Source organism: Bactrocera tryoni, chromosome 2 (assembly GCF_016617805.1).
Source record: "Bactrocera tryoni isolate S06 chromosome 2, CSIRO_BtryS06_freeze2, whole genome shotgun sequence".
Taxonomy (NCBI): Eukaryota; Metazoa; Arthropoda; class Insecta; order Diptera; family Tephritidae; genus Bactrocera; species Bactrocera tryoni.
This window is the reverse complement of record NC_052500.1, coordinates 58106333-58127131: the sequence shown is the minus strand read 5'-3', so window position 1 is coordinate 58127131 and position 20799 is coordinate 58106333. Positions and strand designations below refer to the sequence as shown.

At 35.6% G+C, this 20799-nt stretch overlaps 1 non-coding gene and 1 pseudogene across 1 annotated transcript; one reads left to right on the top strand and one right to left on the bottom strand.

Annotated features, from left to right (window-relative positions):
- Positions 1-354: 354 nt before the first annotated feature.
- LOC120769851 lies at positions 355-563 on the bottom strand. The gene has a single exon (XR_005704897.1). It is a non-coding gene; the product is annotated as a small nucleolar RNA U3 (small nucleolar RNA).
- On the top strand, positions 519-696 carry LOC120769862 (annotated as a pseudogene).
- Positions 697-20799: the final 20103 nt, after the last annotated feature.

Below are 20799 nucleotides of genomic sequence, written 5' to 3'. Positions count from 1 at the left end.
ATATATTTATTACATGTGCGCGCATTGACTTGTTCATACATTCATATATACTTATACGTACATATATTTGCATACATTGCCGAATAATGCACAAGCATACAAACATACATATGCGTACACATAGGAGAAGCTGCTACAGCGGCAAGGGTTGACAATCGACGGCCATTACTTTACTTATGCCATAGAACTTCTATTGCTACGAATATGGAAATGACAACGAAATAATGCAAATATGCATATTTCTAAATGTCATTAATTTCTTTGAAGAAATGAATGATCTTGAGAAGTATAGTCTTAACTCTTCAACGGCCAACGCAGAGCGTTTCAACCAAAAGGAATTCATTCATTAAAATCACCACTCAGAAGTCGTTTTATCCGTTGTAAGCGAACGATTTTCGAAGAAACATAATTTCTAATATGCCACAAGACAAAATTAGAAATGAACTTCTTAACCTCACGCTGTCAGATAAAACGAAAATACTTCGTCATCGTGGGTCGATTTCCAAAAAATGTAAATGAAAACCGTACTTCACAGGATCATTTCTGTAGTGAAGTATAGTCTTAACAGATATAAAGAGATCTTTAACTCCTCTCTCACTGGAAGTGAGAGAGCAATTGCTAAACGTCAAAACCTACTGAACTTTGACAGCTAATCGAGTTCAGTAGGTTTTGACGTTTAGCAATTGGAAAAGAGGGACGACCGTATTAAAATCCCGCCAAATTATTATTCGAATGGAGACATTTTTCATTTTTTTGTCTCCATTTCTAACGGCCATTATTTCGAAGAATACCGAATGCGAAAAAGCACGCAGATTGAAAGCTGTAAGTATATTTTAATTTTTATTAAATAAATTTGCATTTATTTAATACTTTTTTATTTTATTTTACAGACAAAATGCCGAAAACAACCAGCAGTTGGAAGAAATGTGTTGCTGGCTGCATCGAGGGAGGCAGAATATTCAGTTTTCCGAACAGTGGAACGGATCTCGAACGGTGAGTAAAAAACGCTACATAGTGCAAAAAGTGTTTGTGACTTTGATTTCCATGAAATAAATGTTTCAATTGTGCAAGTAAAATAGATTGGATAATGAATTTGAAATCCCGGGTATTTTTAAGTGTGATATGCTGAACATGTAGATCGCGACAGACTGCAAGCGACATTTGTCAAATACACACGTTCTTATGGACACAGTTATGTAGTCGTGCAGCTGCCTCAATAACTATGTCTTTAAGAACGTGTGTATTTTAATATTTGACAAATGTCGCCTGCAGTCTGTCGCGCTCTACGTATTAAGAGCTTAATTGTCAATTTGTTTCCATTGCCGTTAATTAACTAAATATATTATTTTAAAGTAACGATTTATCTTTGAATATTTATGATATTTATAAAAACAAATCGTACCTTTAAATATTCATTAAATATATATTTTTGCGTGTGAGCGCATTTTTCTGAAGAAATGCGTAACGCAAAAAAATTGCGTCCGAGAGCCGTTCCGGATATAAATTTAGTTATTAAGCCAATGTTTAACGCCCCAAATTCTTTTTTTGAAAACCCTATTGAAATGGGCGTTGAAGATTTTTTTCCCCAAATGGAAGGATCTGCCTCAAATGCAAACGGTGCATCGAGGCAGCTGCTTCCGCTTTTAGAAAGGGAAGACCGCGATAATATTTTAGAGCCTCTGCCACTTCTTGAGGAGGAACTACTAAATAGTAATGAAAAAGCCGCGCAAACAGGTAGGGGTCTGACAGCAGGGACAGATAGAAAAAAATTAAGGGAAGAGAACAGGATTTTAAAAATAAAATTAGATGAAAAAGAACAGGAGAATAGGAGTTTAAAAGCTCAGTTGGTCCAAATGGCAACTGAATTAGAAAGATGTAGGGAAATGTTAAGAAGTAGCTCATTTAGGGAAAAGTCAGATCCTCTTGAGATAGTTTGCAGCAAAGTTCCTCCTCAGTTAGGTGCTTGTATTAGGAGTAGTTTTGTTAATAGTAATCGCCAAAGTCAAGGTCGGCGATATGATAGTTTTCTTAAAACTTTAGCTTTGGGTGTATTTTTTTTGTCGCCAATCGCTTGCCGTTACCTAAAGCACCAACTTAGTTTTCCCTCGGAAATTACGTTACATAATTTTGTCGCAGATTGGCCTCGTTTGCCAAGTTGCACCCAAAGCAGCATAAAGTCTTTACAAATTAGGAGTAAGGGATTTTCTTTCGAACAAAAGTTCATATCAGTTTCTTGTGATGAAATGTCACTGAATTGTCATTTGCAGTATGATAGGAAATTTGATAGGGATGAAAATCGCACATCTAGAATAGCCACAACTGCAATGATCATAATGGTACAAGGTATAGGTGGGGAACCTTGGTCCCACCCGTTAGCTTATTTTTTTATTAGAGGCTCATGTAAAGAGGATGTCCTCAAGAAATATATTCTTGAAGCCATTACCCAACTTCAAAATATAGGGCTAGTTCCTTGCCATTTTGTTTGTGACCAGGGTACCAATTTTCAAAATTTAGCCAATTTGTTAGGTGTTTCAATGTCACGGCCTTTTTTCAATGCTAAAGGTAAGGAAATATGTTTTTTTTACGATAGCCCCCATTTATTAAAATGTAGTCGAAACTGCTTACAAAATATGAAAAATAAAGTTGATTTTAAAAATAGTCGCGCATGTTGGTCAGATATAGTCCACTTTTATAAACAGGACTCTAAGTCGAGTTATCGGTGTGCGCATAAATTAACCGATGCTCATATTTACCCCAATACCTTTCAACAAATGAAAGTTAAATTCGCGTCTCAAGTGTTAAGTAATACGGTCGCTTCAGGTATGCTTTCTCTTTACAGCTCGGGAGCCTTAAGCTCAAATAGTATGAGCTTTATTAATACCGCGGATTTCGTTTCTTTTTTCAATAAATTATTCGATATCTTTAATAGTAGTTTCACTGAGGCCATTGTACCCACTAAAAAAGTTTCCCAGAGCAAAACCAGTTTTTAGATGAGGCAGAAAAAGTTTTAAAAACAATTCGGGTCGTAGATGAGTTAGGAAACAACACAACAAATAATTTCAATTTTATTAAGGGGTGGTTAATTAATATTAATAGTTTAAGACGATTGTGGCGATTGCTGTCACACTCAGGATTTCCTTACCTAAAGACAATACGACTATGTCAGGACAGCTTAGAGCATTTTTTTGGTCAGATTAGAAGTAGGGGAGGTACTAGAGTTACACCTTTCATGTTCTCTAGTTTATTTAGGAAGTCGTGGGGTTCACGTTACGTAAATATCGTAACAAAAGGTAACTGTGAGCTGCCTTTAGAACCCGAAGCCACAGTTATTTCAGAACATAGCCATAATGTTCTTCTTAATGTGTGCAATGATTCCGTTTTAAGTGACCTTTCTTGGCAGGATTTCCAGGGTTTACCACGGCCCGAACACTCCATTGTTAGATCCATTACTTTAGATAGTAGTTTAGAAATTAACTTGTTAAAGGAAAATGCTTTTAACTATTTTTGCGGCTACCTTTATTTGAAAATTTTTAAAATGCACACATGCCTCCTGCCATTACCTTATATAGGAGATGAAATTCCTTCTGATGAATTCATCTTCATACACCAAAACCAAATTGATAAATGCAACTTAGTGAAGCCGCCTCAAGAATTTGTTGCATTTATTAATAATTTAGAAATTAAATTTGTTGAGGAATTTGACAGAAATTGTCATAAAATAGGATTAGGAGAAATTCTTTTTACTAAATTAAAAGATATTAGGCCCTTCTTGTGTTGTGAAGACTGTGACCCAAAGCTAGTTATTGCTTTATTTATTAGAATTAGAATTTATTTTGTGACTAAATTTTTAAATAAAGATTTATCTCTACAAAATTTTAAAAATAAAATTTTGTGTGTTTCTCATTTGTAGTTTTTATCTTCCTTTTCTAGTGGTTGCAATGAGCTAAATATTTTATACTAAAATAATACTTTTTAAGCAGATTCGCATTAAGAGGCTCTAAAGTTAGAACGATAAAGAATAGAAAGTTTTTGTATATATAGTACGTTTATTTTTATAGTTTTAAGTATTATACTCGTATAGTATTATTATGTGATATAAAGTGATATTGTTTTTGTTACTTTTTTTTATACTATATATATAATAATACTCGTATATGAATTGTTATCGTTATGTTTTTTTCAGTTTTTTTATGTAAATAAATTTTTAATGGGTGATATAGGCCTACTGGGGAACCGAGCACCCAAAAATAACTTCGGTAACGCGCCATTTTGCATACCTCATAGGTGGTGTGGAAATGCGAATTGGGTGTTTTATTTAAAATGCCCAAAAAATAGCTTTTTTTCTGATCTGGCCATATTGAAAAATGTTATAAAAAACGCTTATTTTGAGGCGCTCTCACACTGGAATAAGTTTAACATCCCCTTATTCCTGGTCTTAATTTTTGAAAGACCAACGCAGGGTACTTCAACAAAAGGGCACATAAAATAGTTGAGAATTCGCAGGAATGAAAGACAAAGGAAAGACAAAGGAAAGAAAAAGCAGTATAACTTCAATAATGAACAAGCATACAAACATACATATGCGCAGCAGCAGCAAGGAAAGAGGTAACAATCGGCGATCCATTGTATATTTCTTTCATGGATAACCAAACCATAATTAGGACAACGCAATACAGGAGTCAATGGTGGTCGAGGTGGTAAGCGCTTCAAAAGTTACGACGAGCAAGTAGGTTCGAATCCCAACAGAATTTATTTTTAATTGAATATGTCACCAACCAAAAATTTAAACATTGTTCTACAAAAACAACAACAGCATAAGCATGGCAACATTGTGTTGTTGGTAGAAAAGCCGAGCTGTGCCGAAAGAAACGAACAAACGATCGCCGATTGTCACCGCTTCGCTTGCTGCTCGAACATCTTCGCAGACAAGGTTGCGTAGATTCATATTGAGCAAGGTTGTGCAACCTGAATCTATCGCAACCTTTTCCGAACTCTTATAAGAAGTATAACTTCAACAAGTAAGGAAGAGCTAAGTTCGGGTGTCACCGAACATTTTATACTCTCGCATGATAAAGTGATAATCGAGATTTCATTATACGTCATTTACATATTTTTCAAATACCGTATTTTTGTAAAGTTTTATTTCGCTATCATCATTGGTTCCTAATGTGCTATATATTATACAGAGAAGGCATCAGATGGAATTCAAAATAGCGTTATATTGGAAGAAGGCGTGGTTGTGAACCGATTTCACCTATATTTCGTACATGTCATCAAGGTGTTAAGAAAATATTATATACCGAATTTCATTGAAATCGGTCTAGTAGTTCCTGAGATATGGTTTTTGGTCCATAAGTGGGCGAGGCCACGCCCATTTTCAATTTAAAAAAAAAGCCTAGGTGCAGCTTCCTTCTGCAATTTCTTCCGTAAAATTTAGTGTTCTGACGTTTTTTGTTAGTCCGTTAACGCACTTTTAGTGATTTGCAACATAACCTTTGTATGGGTGGTGGGCGTGGTTATTATCCGATTTCTTCCATTTTTGAACTGTATATGGAAATGCCTAAAGAAAACGACTTTGTAGAGTTTGGTTGACATAGCTATAGTAGTTTCCGAGATACGTACAAAAAACTTAGTAGGGGGACGGGGCTACGCCCACTTTTCCAAAAAAAATACGTCCAAATATGCCCCTTCCTAATGCGATCCTTTGTGCCAAATTTCACTTTAATATCTTTATTTATGGCTTAGTTATGACACTTTATAAGTTTTCTGTTTCCGCCATTTTGTGGGCGTGGCAGTGGACCGATTTTGCCCATCTTCGAACTTAACCTTCTTATGGAGCCAAGAAATGCGTGTACCAAGTTTCATCATGATATCTCAATTTTTACTCAAGTTACAGCTTGCACGGACGGACGGACGGACGGACAGACAGAAATCCGGATTTCGACTCTACTCGTCACCCTGATCACTTTGGTATATATAACCCTATATCTGACTCTTTTAGTTTTAGGACTTACAAACAACCGTTATGTGAACAAAACTATAATACTCTCCTTAGCAACATTGTTGCGAGAGTATAAAAATTGTTCATCAAACCGCACGTATGTACGTACGTACGTGACAGCATAAATAATTCACTCACATGAAACTTATCACGAGAACTAAAATATTTTAACTTCTCTAGTTTTCACTCCATTAAAAGCTGATTACTGCAAGAACTTGCGAATTTATAAATTATTTACAGCGGTTTACCGACATCAAAATGTTAATACAAGGTGCGTTCCAAAGTAAGCAGGACTTAAAAAAAAACAGAACAAATGGTTTTTTCGTCAAAATTAATTTATTTTGTTCCAAATAGTCACCTTCTGAATGGCCTCCACGTCTGCTTAACACTTTTCTTTCATGGGAAAATGCATCTTTCCGTAAAGAAAGAAGTCGCACGGTGCCATATCAGGTAAATACGGGGAGTGGTTAGTGGTTAAATGTGGTTTTTGGTCAAATAATCGGTCACAAGCGTCGATTGATGAGACGGCACATTATCGTACATCAAACGCCAACTTTTATCTTCGCGATATTCGGATCGAACACGTCGAATACGGCACACCAAATGCTTCAAAACTCCAAGGTAGAATACCGCATTAACGTTTTGGCAGGGTGGAACAATTTCTTTGTGGACAGTACCCTTTGAATCATAAAAACAAATCAGTATTGTCTTCACTTTTGACTTCTCCATCCGTCCGGTGCCTTCCATTCAGCACTCTGGCGTTTCGTTTCGGGATCATTCTGGAAACTCCACGTTTCGTCACCAGTCACAATACTGAGAAGCTTTTGACCTTTTTGACCACTTTAATTATATTCTTCGAATGTTGGATGCTCAGCAATTTTTGGTCTTCAGTCAGTTTGTGCGGAACAAACCGTGCACACACCTTTCGTAAGCCCAAATGTTCGGTCAAAATGGGATAAATCGATGTTTTGGAGATGTTTAATTCCATTTCCATGAATTTTAATGATGATTTCGGCTGATTTTTGATGAATTCCACACAGTTTCGGATTTGATTGACCCACATGTTAATAGTCATTTATGTCCTAACGACCACTTTGAAAACGTTGAAACCACTCGTGCACTCTGTTACGGGATAAGCAATCATCGCCATAAACTTGTTTCGTCAATTGAAACATTTCGGTAAAAGTTTTAAAACAAAATTTAATGTTGGCTCTTTGTTCGAAGCTCATTTTCGCACCGATAACACAAACATGCTGACGCAATAATTTCACTGGATAATCGATAAAGATAGCAGATTCTTACGCTCCAGTCGACGTATAGATGGCGCCATCAAAGGCGCTAGATTCAAAAGTTCCTGTTTACTTTGGAAGGCTCGGAATTTTTGAATTTCAGTTATTTTATAGAGGCTTTCAGTTTATTATTTATTTCTACAAAACAAGTAAGGGATAGATAAGTGTGAATATAGTCAAACATTTCATACTCTTGCAACTTTTAGGAATCAAAGCCGTTGAAATATACTAAAAAGTGACTTATTTCGATGTTCCTTTTTTAAATAAAAAACACAGATACTTCAAATTTGATGGGGAATGTTTAATATCATTCGTAAAAACATTCATTAGCATTGAAGATTGTTTCTTTCAGATGTCGCCTCGGGCTACGTCTGAGATAATCCATCCGTTGGGTGCAATGTTCGATGGCTCGTTCGAACATTTCGACTGGTAGCTGGCGAATGATAAGCGTGATGAGACTTTAGACTTTACATATCCCTACAATAAAAAAGTAGTTTAACGGTGTGGTCCCAAATGCCGCAAGTGAGCGTGTTTACATCCTTGCTGAGCCAGAATCGCCTAAGCAAAATTTGGTTCGAAAACGTCGGATCTTGTTGGAAGATTTCAAGACCTCTTAGAGCAAAGCAATTTTGCTTGGTAAAGTCGAGTGGCTTCAGTTCTTGCACAATTTGTATTTTCTACGCTTTCAAGTTATGATCTCGACTGAAAATGCGCCAAGCCTTCCATACGTCAGTCCGAGTTGTTACGGACCGCGCTGAATCGACTCTCCACGGTTTTCGTGTACACTTTTAGGTACGACTACTTTATTTTTTCCAATGCATGCTGGACGTGATCTATCCGGCCGAATATTACCCAATAATGAATGGGCCTTATGATGGGTGATGGTTTTGTAAATAGTACTCTCAGTAGTCCGATTATGTTGACCATAAGTTGAGCGACACGCGAGTTACATCTCAGGTTACGTCAACTGACGGCATGCCGTTGTGCACCATACATTGGAATGTGCGGTACACCCACATATTGGGGCAGAGTCGAGTTGCTTATCTGATGGCAGAGTCAGTCTGATTCTTGCTACAGAATAGAAAGCAACATTTTAATTCATAACTGGCGCAGTCGAAGCGAACTACAACAAAACTGCAGTTATACAAAACGGAAAATAAATAAATATATATATATATGTATGTATATATATAATAATAACAATTTAGTAACAAAACTCAATTGTGAATGAATATCAATTGTTTGTACAACGTCAAAGAGCGTAAAACGTCTAATAATAGTAAGAGACAGAGAACAAGAACATAAGAAAAAAAAAAGAAACAGCGAATAGCACCTTAAATATCATCATCAATAGCAGCAGTTATAGCAAAAGCAACAATAATAGTAACAGCATAACAACCATAACTGAAGCAAGCAGCAACAACACAGCAGCTTTACAAAGCTTCAACATCAATAGCAGCATCATCGAAAACAGCAGCAGCAGTTATAGCAAAGCAGCAATAATAGTAACAGCATAACAACCATAACTGGAGCAAGCAGCAACAATAGTAAGTACACAAAATTTTTGTTTACGAAAAACATGAGGAAATAGTGCTGAAACGTGGTGTTGTGACAAATATTTATTGAAACAAGATTTGAAATAAAAAAAAAATGAAATGCTAATATATTATATATGATATGAGAATTATTGAAAGAAAAACAGATGGAAAGATGTACCCAAGGAGGAAATGTATGTATATTTTAAATAATAATTACAAGAAAAAACTAATTGTACTTGATGATTGAAATTCAATATTCTAATATACATACTATATGTATAGCTTAAAAAGCATATAAATCGGTTTTTTTTTTTTGATACTGATAAAGAAAAAAATTGTTAAAAAAAAATATGTATATAGTACATAAATATATTGTTTAATTTATCAAAACCAATATATATTAAATAAAATATAATCTCGCATAAAAAGAAAAAGATACAATAAAATGATGGCTCAAAATCAAATGTTAAATGTTGAACGTTGTTTATCAGCAATAACACAATTTCTTCAACAAAATGCTGCACAGCAGGAAACTAGTATTAGGCAGAAAATAGAGAAGGATCTAAAATACTTACAGCCATTTGAAGGTAATGCAAAAAAATTACCGGCGTTTATTGAGGCAATTGATAGAGTACTAGCTGATTATGCAGGACAACAGCAGGTAGCATTCAGAGTAGTTTATGATCTAAAAATTTTAGGATCGGCAAAAAATTTTTTAACGTTGAATCCTCCAGATAATTGGGATGGATGCAAATAAAATTAAAACAGAACTTTAGGCTAACAAAGGACCAGATAATTTTGACCAACGACATCGCTAACCTTAGGGTGGGTAGTATCGGTGAACTTGGTAAGAAAAACAAAAGAAATAATGGATAATATTACCGAATATTGTGCTTTGAGTGAAACTGGCGGTATGATGAAAGAAATATTTTCAGGAATGCTTATACAAAGAGTAAGGCAACTTGCAGCAGGGACTTTTGCCTATATGATACGGAATATAACGACATGGGCCGACATGACAAATACGATCCACAATTTCATAGGGTTCTACGATGAAAATTTAAATCCTATATTTTTAGCAAGAAACAGAAATTCAAACCAATTTACTCAGAAGGCAAATTTTAATAGTAACCAAAATCAAAATAATCAAAGAATAAACAACTTTAAGAGACAAAATATTGGGATCAAAACAATGATCGCTATTATGCACAAAATAATTCGGGGCGATACTCCCAAAGAAATACTAACTTTTCAGGGCAAAATAAATATCATCCAAATAATCCACAGAGACAAATTAATTATCGGACAGGAAATTCTGGCCAATATACAAATCAATATCGTAATAATAATATTAATAATAATAATAACGGCTATGGTAATTCAGCAAAACAACATATACAGAACGGCGCTCGACAAACAAGACGTTCAAATGGCCCAACACCCATGGATGTTGATGCTGTGAGCAGGACAGAGGAAACGAATAACTACGAGGAATTTTTTACCAATTAGCCTCGGAAAATCAAAATAACTTTTTTTTCTCAAATTCTTTATTTACAATCTGTCTGTATTCAAAACAATAAGCAAATGTTCTAAAATATACATAAATAACATAACTTTATACTGTTGGACCCCAGTGGGCGCAAAAGTAATATTTTATTCTATACTTAGCTTAAGCTAATGATTATTTATTTCTTGTACGGGAGGTCTAGAATATGAAATCGTTTCAGTCGAAACGTTTCATCTGTTTCATCCAATAACGCAATAGCTAAAGGGTTGGAATGATTGCTCAGCCTTTCAAGATATCTAGAACTAAATTTCCTAATTTCGTCTTTGACACTTGGTATATTTAGGTCGTTGTTAATTGTGATATTTGAAACAAACCAAGGAGCATCCAGAATCTTCCTGAGGGTTAAGTTCTGATAACGCTGCAATATTTCAATATTTGAGTTGCTGCAAGAGCCCCAAAGCTGGATTCCATACGTCCAGACCGGCTTTAGTATGGCTTTATAAAGTAAAATTTTGTTTTCAAAACTTAGTTCAGATTTGGGTCCAATAAGCCAGTACCTTTTATTAGTCTTTACTTTAAGCTCTTTTCGTTTTGCCTTAACGTGATTTTTCCACGTTAATCTTCTATCAAGATGGAGGCTTAAGTACTTCACTGTATTGCTGTTAGGAATCTCTTCATTGTTCAAAATAATATTTGAACAGGAGTCTTTTTTCATTGTAAATGTGATATGTATAGATTTATCTGTATTAATGGCCATATTCCATTTTTTAAACCATGCCTCAGTAATTCGTACCTGATCCTGAATCATTTTCGACGCTTCGATCCGAGAACTGCTTGCCGCAAGCATTGCAGTGTCATCCGCATAGGTGGCGACTAAGACATTTTCAAGGACAGGCATATCTGAGGTATATATTGTATACAGGATCGGACCAAGAACGCTTCCCTGTGGAATTCCAACACTAATAGGATATATTTTCGAATATTCGTCTATCACTCTTACGTAAAAGTGTCTATCTAGAATGTAGTTTTTCAGAACAAGGAAAAACGGAGCAGGGAGCACTTTTTTAGTTTATAAATCAACCCAATATGCCAGACTCGATCAAAAGCTTGTTGAATATCTAAAAACACTGCGGATCAGTAATCTTTACTTTCCAGCGTATTACTAATAAAACGAGCAATGCGATGGCATTGTTCAGGAGTACCGTGTTTGTGACGAAATCCGAATTGATGCTGCGGAATAATGGAAATTTTTCTCTAAAACTGGTAACAGTCGTCGCAAAAGGATTTTCTCAAATAATTTGGAGAAAGTTACCAGTAAGCTTATCGGTCTGTGCGACTTCAGCATGCTTTCAGGTTTGCCTGGTTTGCTGATCATAATGATTTCCGCGCACTTCCATTGAGACGGAAAGTGGTGAAGCCGTAGTATTGCATTGAATAAAAGCGTTAAAAGGTTATGTGCTTTTTTCGTTAGCAATTTAACCACTCTTGCGTTTATTTTCTTATAGGTCTTACAGGAAGATCCATTTGACAAGGTCTTTCAATAAAATTATTTATTTCTTTAATGACAGAAGGGCAGCTAAACTCAAATGGCTGGAAAGTGCCTTCTAAATGCTCGGCAAAAGCATCTGCTTTGGCAAAATCGTACCTACACCATGCTCCGTTAATATCTTTTACCGGATGGTTTCTTGTTTTTGGGCGTTTTATGTACTTCGTTGCTTTCCAAATAGAGTGATCGCTGGGTCGTGTACCTAGACTTTTTAAAAAATTAGCTGTACATTCATTTTTGAAATCTGAGACTCATTGCTTTAGCTCTTTTGTTGCCCTGTTTAAATTTCTTTTGTCAGAGGGGTACCTACTTGTCCGCCATATCTTCCTTAACTGTCGCTTGGTCTGAACCAGTTTTCTTATGTCAGCTAAAAGGAAATCGCTATACGATCTTTGGTCAAGTTGTCGCGAAGGAGTGGAGATGGCGGCTGCTTCATGGATTGAATTGGTCAAACTTTCCACAGCCTCATCCAAATCTCTACTAGATTTTAAGCAAATATTGAGGTTGATATTTTCGTCCAGGCAGTGTTGAAATTTGTGTATATTGGTTGTTTTAGAAATGATACTGCTCTTTTTCATATAAGTGTGCAAAAAAGTGTTATAGTGAAGAATGAGTGGAGAATGGTCCGAGCTTAAATCATTAATCATTGATAAAATTTATTTCACTTACTTTAATAATAAATTAATTTCACTTACTTTGTTTAACAAAAAATGGGGTGCATATGAAAAAATCAAGCTTCGAACATTATAAGTTACCGGTTCTAGAAAAAAATAAAACAATAATTAGTACACTGAATGGTGATATAAGAGCGTCTAACGAAAGAGTTAAGACACCATGTCCGCTAGAATTTAAATACCCTCATAATGCTAGGATGAGATGGTTGAAAATAGATTTTGAAAAACCGTTCGATCTTCTACTAGGAAACGGTTTAATATTTAATAATTTCAATATAATCGATATCGAAAACGAAGAAATTGAGCTTAAAAATGGTGTTAAAATTCCGTTTTATTCAAAAACTATCCAAGAGAAAGTATATGCATTGGACGAAGGTAGAATGCAAAACATTCAATTGGATCATTTAAAGCTAAAGAAGAATGAAAAATTGATGTATAAAGAAGGTGGATGCCTTGACAAACACAAAAACGGTGGTTCACGAAATAAGAACCACCACAAACCAGCAAATCAATTCAAAAATATATAGGTTACCTCCGAAACATGAGGAAGAAGCCATAAGGCAAATTAGGGAGCTAGAAAAACAAGGTATAATTCGAAAAAGTAGGAGTAAATATAGTTCACCTGTTATCATAATACCAAAAAAATGTGATAGCATGGGAAACAAAAAATTTCGGTTAGTAATCGGTTAGTAATCGATTACCGTAGACTTAACCCTGGTCGAGACCAACGGTCTGATACACTTAATCGAGACCAATGGTGCTTGGCTAGACCAAGTAGTGTTTACATACATTTGTATAAAAATAAGTGTTCTATTTGCGCTCATATATGTACAATATAGATACATTTTTGAAATTTCATCAAATTGACTGCCTTGTTCACGCTTGGCGTGGCAATAGCGTTCACAAAAAATGTAACATTTTGAGAAAAATTACATTTTTTCTTAAAGCTCTCAACTTTCCCTCTATCCCTACCAGGGGCGTGGCAATAGCGTTCACAAAAAATGTTACATTTTGAGAAAAATTACATTTTTCTTAACCTTTAAAACACTCAAAACCAATTTGGACATGTAACGAACATGAAAACAAATAAATCAACCGAGCGAAGTGATAGAAACATACCAAAGTTCATATTTTTTCATACAAAATATATGGGGCACCATTGGTGCACTAATGTGTAATATTATAATATTCTTTTTTGTCCTTTTCGATACGATATCCTTGAATTTTTTTTCTGAATTTTATAGACAATAAAATTTTAGGAAGCTACCTGGAAGCGTAAGCCGTTTGCTACACTCTAAATATATTTAAATAACATTTAAAAACAAAATATGCCTGGCCAGACCCGAGGGTCTCGATGAGGTTTAATCAAATAACTGCCGATGTTAAATATCCTTTGCCAAACATTGATGGAATCTTAGACAAGTTGGGCAAGGAGCAGTACTTCAGCACTCTTGATCTAGCCAAAGAATACCATCAAATTTTAATGGATAAAAAGGATATTGAAAAGAATGCCCTTCGGACTAAAAAATGCTCCGGCTACCTTTCAACGAGTAATGAATGACATATTACGAGAATACATAAATAAGATATGTGTCGTTTATTGGACATTAGAGGAACATTTAAACTCCTTAGAGAAAATTTTTTTCAAAGTTAAAGGAACATAATTTAAAAATTCAAGTCGATAAATGTAGTTTTCTAAAGAGAGAAACAAAATTTTTGGGGCAAACCTTAACAAAAGAAGGGATTAAGCCAAATCAGGACAAGATAGCAGCAATACAAAATTTGAAAATACCTAGAACCAAAAAAAAATTACAAAGTTTCTTGGGAGCCACTGGTTATTACAGAAAGTTCATTAGGGACTACTCAAAAATTGCATATCCAATGATTAAATATTTTAAAAAAGGCTATATTTAAAATAAATTCAAGAGATCCAAAGTACATAGCTAGTTTCAAAAATTTGAAAACACTAATTTCATCGCAGCCAATTTTAAAATATCCTGAATATGATAAGGAATTTACAATTACAACGGATGCCAGTGTGCTACATTAGCAGAACTTTAAATAACCATGAACAGAAATATGCTACAACAGATAAAGAATTTCTAGCCATTATATATTCAATAGCCTATTTCAGGCCGTACATATATGGCACAAATTTTAAAATTATAACTGATCATTGCCCGATAGTATTTTTAAATAATAAATATAAAGGAAGGGAGTTTTCACAACGTCTCCAAAGGTGGCTATTGAAACTGCAAGAGTTTAATTATGAAATTATGAATCAGAAAGGGAAAATAATGTAGTAGCAGATTTTTTAAGCCGAATTGAAAACTCTCCAAAATTTGACGAAAGTATTGATAAAGAATCCAATTTGGAAATGTCAGATACAATACATTCCGCAAAAGAGGAACTATAAGAACACTTCTTCATAAAAGAAGAAATTGTCAACAAGTATAAGACCCAAATTATAATAACATAGTCCTCAAACTGAAGTTCTAATAATACATGGAAGGAAAGTAATCGAGATCAACCCTATCGATACGGAGAAAATATTGAAAAATATTTTCCGAAGACATATTGACAGGGGCAAAGTGGGTATTTTTTCCGAAGTGGAGAAGGCCGATTATCAAAAAATTCAACTATTACTTATAAACGTGGTTTCTTGCAATAGAAAGTTGCAATTCATAAAATGTACAAAAAGAGCAACAGAAATTATACAAGAAGAAGACCTACTTAAACAAATTTCACTTTACCATAGTAATGAGTCAATGCATATGCGGAATAAACGAGACTTACAATACATTAAGGATAAAATATACTATCCAAAATTAAGGGAACATGTACAACTAATTATAGGTAATTGCGAAAAATGCAAGCAAATTAAATATGACAGGAAGCCGATTAAGCCGAAGTTTAAACTAACAGAGATACCTACAAATAAAAATGAAATAATACATGTGGAAATTTTTCATTTTAAAAAGCAGTCATTTGTCACAGTAATTGATAAACTAACAGAATTTGCAGCAGCATACAATATAATTGACAGAAATTGGAGAGCAAAGGAGGCCATCATAATTGAACATTTCACGAAATTCGGGAAACCAAAGAAGATCATCATGGACAACGAATTCAAGGCCGAACAGTTAATTCAGTTCTTAAATACAGAAGGAGTCGAAGTACACGTAACAAAACCAAACTCTCATACAGGTAATGCTGACATTGAGAGGCTACACTCAACCTTGTTAGAAAAACTATCAGGAATTGAGGATCCAAGCCTCTCAACAGAAATGAGGATACAGATCGTTATAGGTAACTATAATGATCGCTATCACTCAACCATAAAATGTACACCCAATCATGCAAGAATTAGAATAGATCCAACCATTTTGAAAAAACGCAATAGACCAGAAGAAACAACTCATAATACACAATAGAAATAGGTACAGAGAGAACTACGAAGAACTGAGATCGACGGGACCGATAGAAAATTATAAAAGAGTACGACAGAAAGACGAACCATATTTCCGGATCACACTCTTGCAAAATATTCATGTACTTAGAAAACATAAAAAAGACCACTTAAATTAGATAAAGTAGGCATGGAAAATAAAGATGATAGGTTTAGCATAATAGTACATTATGGCGGTGTATTGGAAAGTGTTAATTCACGAGTCAGATGATGTGGATAATAATGTTTCTGATGACCGCCATGAAATAAGCTACAGCATTCCTACAAGTGTCACCAATAGTTGAAAAAGCAGGATACACCATGATCCAACTCGGCGAAATAGAGATCGTTGACGAATTAAATACAATACTACATATTATACATCCGAAAGAGCTAGCAAGTTTGGTGGAAGAAATGAAAGAAAACATAAGACGAGCAGACCTAAGTAATAAGGCACTTCTTTTTAACGAAACTAAAGTAGTTAAAGCAAAAATTAGATCAATTACTTCCAAGGAAGAGGGAAGAAAGAAGAGAGATTTAATTAATTTAGGAGGGACAATGGTTGTTCGTGGTAAAGGGCGAAGAGGACCGACAGGACATAATTAGTCATTTAGAAGTAATAGAGGGAAATTCGCAAAATGCAATAACAAATATCAATAAGTATATCATAAATGAGCAATTTAACGATTCAATTAATTTAATTAAAACAATAGTAAAAAATGACAGGAGTAAAATTTAAAAAAAATTAAATCAGATACAAAGGGAGGATAGAGAGCTTGCGAAATTGGTTCTTAACAATGATCAAATGAATAAATTAAGACATGTTGAAGGAAAGATACATGAAATTCAAAATAACATAGCCGCCTCTAAAAACAATTTAATACATCCGGGGATGTTAAAAAAAGAGGAAATAAAGAAGTTATAAAGAAGCTAATTATTTATCTGATTTAGAAAAGGATTATCTCCGAATTTCTGTAAAATATTATACTGCGATATTTATATATTACTATTTGCTATAGAATGTATTCACTGCGAGTAATGTCACTCAGACGCCCAGTCCGTATCAAGTAAAGCTTTTAATTTTTAAAGGAAATAGCAATAAATTTCTTTCTATCTACTATTCATATTTAACTAGAATTTCATTATACGAAATATTAAATTGCGAAATATTCGCACAGTAATATGACAGAATATACCACAATTTCAATACAATTGAAACTAACAAATAATGTAACCGAAAAGTTAAGTCAGACGGACACGTATGTAAGGAATTAAAACTTCCATGTAAATTTGTCACTTTGCCATACAGATTCTAATGTCAAATGAGGGCTTGATCTGTTTTGCATTGCATTTGTTTAACCAATTCTAAAGGAGCATTTGAGTATACATGTACATATGTGTGTTATATTAGAAGCATCTAACTGGAAGCTTTATATGTATATACATATGTGCTGGTGTTTTCATGCACGACAATACCAATTCCTATGTCCATGTCGGCTCAGCTGTTTTCTCCTTCTCACAGTGACATTTTTGCTTAGAACCAAAACTTAGTTTTAGTGAAATGTGGTAGCAACTATATAATGGAGTATATATTAAATGTATGTTCTTAGTTTGCTGAACTATGCATATAAGATATTTATACAAGACTTCTCATTCCTTTTAGCTATAGTACAAAAGATATATATATTGAAAATGTACAAGACTCGCACAGAATACTTTTACGTTCTGTTTAGCAAGTGCGTTGTTAAGTTGTCACTATTTACTATATGAGACTTTGTGTGCAGAAGCTCTGACAGTTGCGCTACCTTCACAAAACAGTATGTGACACTATATTTTACTAAGTTAATATGAGGATGGGTTAGATACCGAGAGTTGAAGAGGGAAGCGAGACGCATTTTCAGACAGAAAAAGAAAGAGTCCGAAATGCGTTAGTACGAAGAGCTTGATAAGCTGGCTGACAGGGGTAATGCTCGAAAATTCTACAAAACAATGCGGCGGCTTACAGAAGGTTTCAAGACCGGAGCATATTCTTGTAGAACCCCCTCAGGTGATCTAGTCACCGATGCCCAGAGCATACTTAAATTATGGAGGGAACACTTCTCCAGCATGCTAAATGGCAGTGAATGCACAAGGCCAGGAGAAGGCGAACCCGATTCCCCTGGCGATTGAGCAGACGTTCCATTACCCGACCAAGAAGAAGTTCGAATAGCAATTGCCCGCCTGAAGAACAACAAAGCGGCGGGGGCCGATGGATTGCCGGCCGAGCTATTCAAACACGGCGGCGAAGAACTGATAAGGAGCATGCATCAGCTTCTTTCTAAAATATGGTCGGACGAAAGCATGCCCAACGATTGGAATTTAAGTGTGCTATGCCCAATCCACAAAAAGGGAGACCACACAATCTGCGCCAACTACCGTGGGATAAGCCTCCTCAACATCGCTTATAAGGTTCTATTTAGCGAATTGTGTGAAAGATTAAAGCCCACCGTCAACAAACTGATTTGATCAGTGTGGCTTTAGACCTGGAAAATCAACAACCGACCAGATATTCGCAATGCGCCAAGTCTTGAAAAGGACTCGTGAAAGAAGAATCGATACACACCCCGATTTCAAAGCTGCTTTCGACAGCACGTAAAGGAGCTGCCTCTATGCCGCGGTGTCTGAATTTGGTATCCCCGCAAAGCTAATACGGCTGTGTAAGCTGACGTTGAGCAACACGAAAAGCTCCGTCAGAATCGGGAAGGACCTCTCCGAGCCGTACGATACCAAACGAGGTTTCAGACATGGCGATTCAGTATCGTGCGACTTCTTCAACCTGCTTTTGGAGAAAATAATTCGAGCTGCAGAACTAAATAGAGAAGGTACCATCTTCTATAAGAGTATACAGCTGCTGGCGTATGCCGATGATATTGATACCAACGGCCTCAACACCCTCGCCGTTAGTTCTGCTTTCTCCAGACTGGACAAGGAAGCAAAGCAAATGGGTCTGGCAGTGAACGAGGGCAAGACGAAATATCTCCTGTCATCAAACAAACAGTCGTCGCACTCACGACTTGGCTCTCACGTCACTGTTGACAGTCATAACTTTGAAGTCGTAGATAATTTCGTCTATCTTGGAACCTGCGTAATCACCACCAACAATGTCAACAGGTGCTACTTTAGACTGAGTAGGCAATTGAGAAGCAAAGTCCTCTCTCGACGAACAAAACCAAACTCTATAAGTCACTCATAATTCCCGTCCTGGTTTATGGAGCAGAGGCTTGGACGATGACAACAACTGAAGAGTCGACGTTGTGAGTTTTCGAGAGAAAAGTTCTGCGAAAGATTTATGGTCCTTTGCGCGTTGGCCATGGCGAATATCGCATTCGATGGAACGAAGAGCTGTACGAGATATATGACGACATTGACATACATAGGTCAGCGGATTAAAACACAGCGGCTACGCTGGCTAGGTCATGTTGTCCGAATGGATGAAAACACTTCAGCTCTGAAAGTATTCGACGCAGTACCCGCCGGGGGAAGCAGAGGAAGAGGAAGACCTCCACTCCGTTGGAAGGACAAGGTGGAGAAGGACCTGGCTACGCTTGGAATATCCAATTGCCGCCACTTAGCGAAAAGAAAAAACGACTGGCGCGCTGTTGTTAACTCGGCTATAATCGCGTAAGCGGTGTCTACGCCAATTAGGAGGAATAATATGACATAGGCACAGACATAGTCAGAGATGTACATATGTATTTTTTAATTTAATTGAAAATAAATTTGCTTACGATTTTCACTTCATTGTTTTACGATAAGTGTTCCTTAACATCTGTAATAATTGTTTGTCGCAAGCAAGTGTTTTTGATTGGTAGAAATTATTTAAAAGGGATCGAGAACGCGTTGACAACGAAGCACATCCAGGACGGCCCTCACCATCAACTGATATCGAAATGTCAATAAAATAAAGGGATTGGTGTTTAAGAAATGCCGGTTAATAGTTAGATATCTTACTGGCATCGTGGAAAGATTGGAAGGAAATGTATTATTACTGGCGATGAGCCTTAAATCTGTGCTTACGTCCGGAAACAGACGATCAATCTTCCGAAGATCGTCGCAGAGTTGAGCCGAAGCAAGCCAAAGCAGATCGAAATCAAGGTTATATTGAGAAAGGAAAAAGTTCTTACTGTAAAGTCAATGTTTTTATCTAAATAAATATTCATATTTAAGAATTTATGTGAAAATTATTACAGTCTAAATGAAATATACTTAATGTTTTGTTAAGTAAGAGTTTTTCCTCTCATGTAAGCACATTGATCAACACAATTTCATGAATATTTTACAAACCAAATATCAACAGATTACTCTTGTAAAAAATGTATGAGAATAACAACTGTCAGTGGGAATGACGGATAAAAACCATAGTTGAAACCGTGTTCAAATCACATTTGCTTTCATAATAAAAAAAATAAGCTGGCATGGTCATGACATGGCGTATTAACTAGTTGTTCACTCATATTTGTTTTAAAATAAAAACCTGGAAAAGCTAGTATATTTTGGCAGGTTGTTAATATTTCGAGTATCAGCAGGATAAATAGATAAAATTTTGAAGCGTGGATTTTCTGTTGATGTTCGTGATATTTCTTTTGTTACTGCCTATCTCGTTGTTTGGTTAATTTGTTGGTACTTTTGATCTGTTAGCTTGATGTCACTGAACAAATTTGACCGTCTACTCAACACAACTGTGTGATAAATGGCCGTTTATTTTAGTGCTAAAAATTTGTATCTAGGCGTAAATATACATATATATCGTATATCTT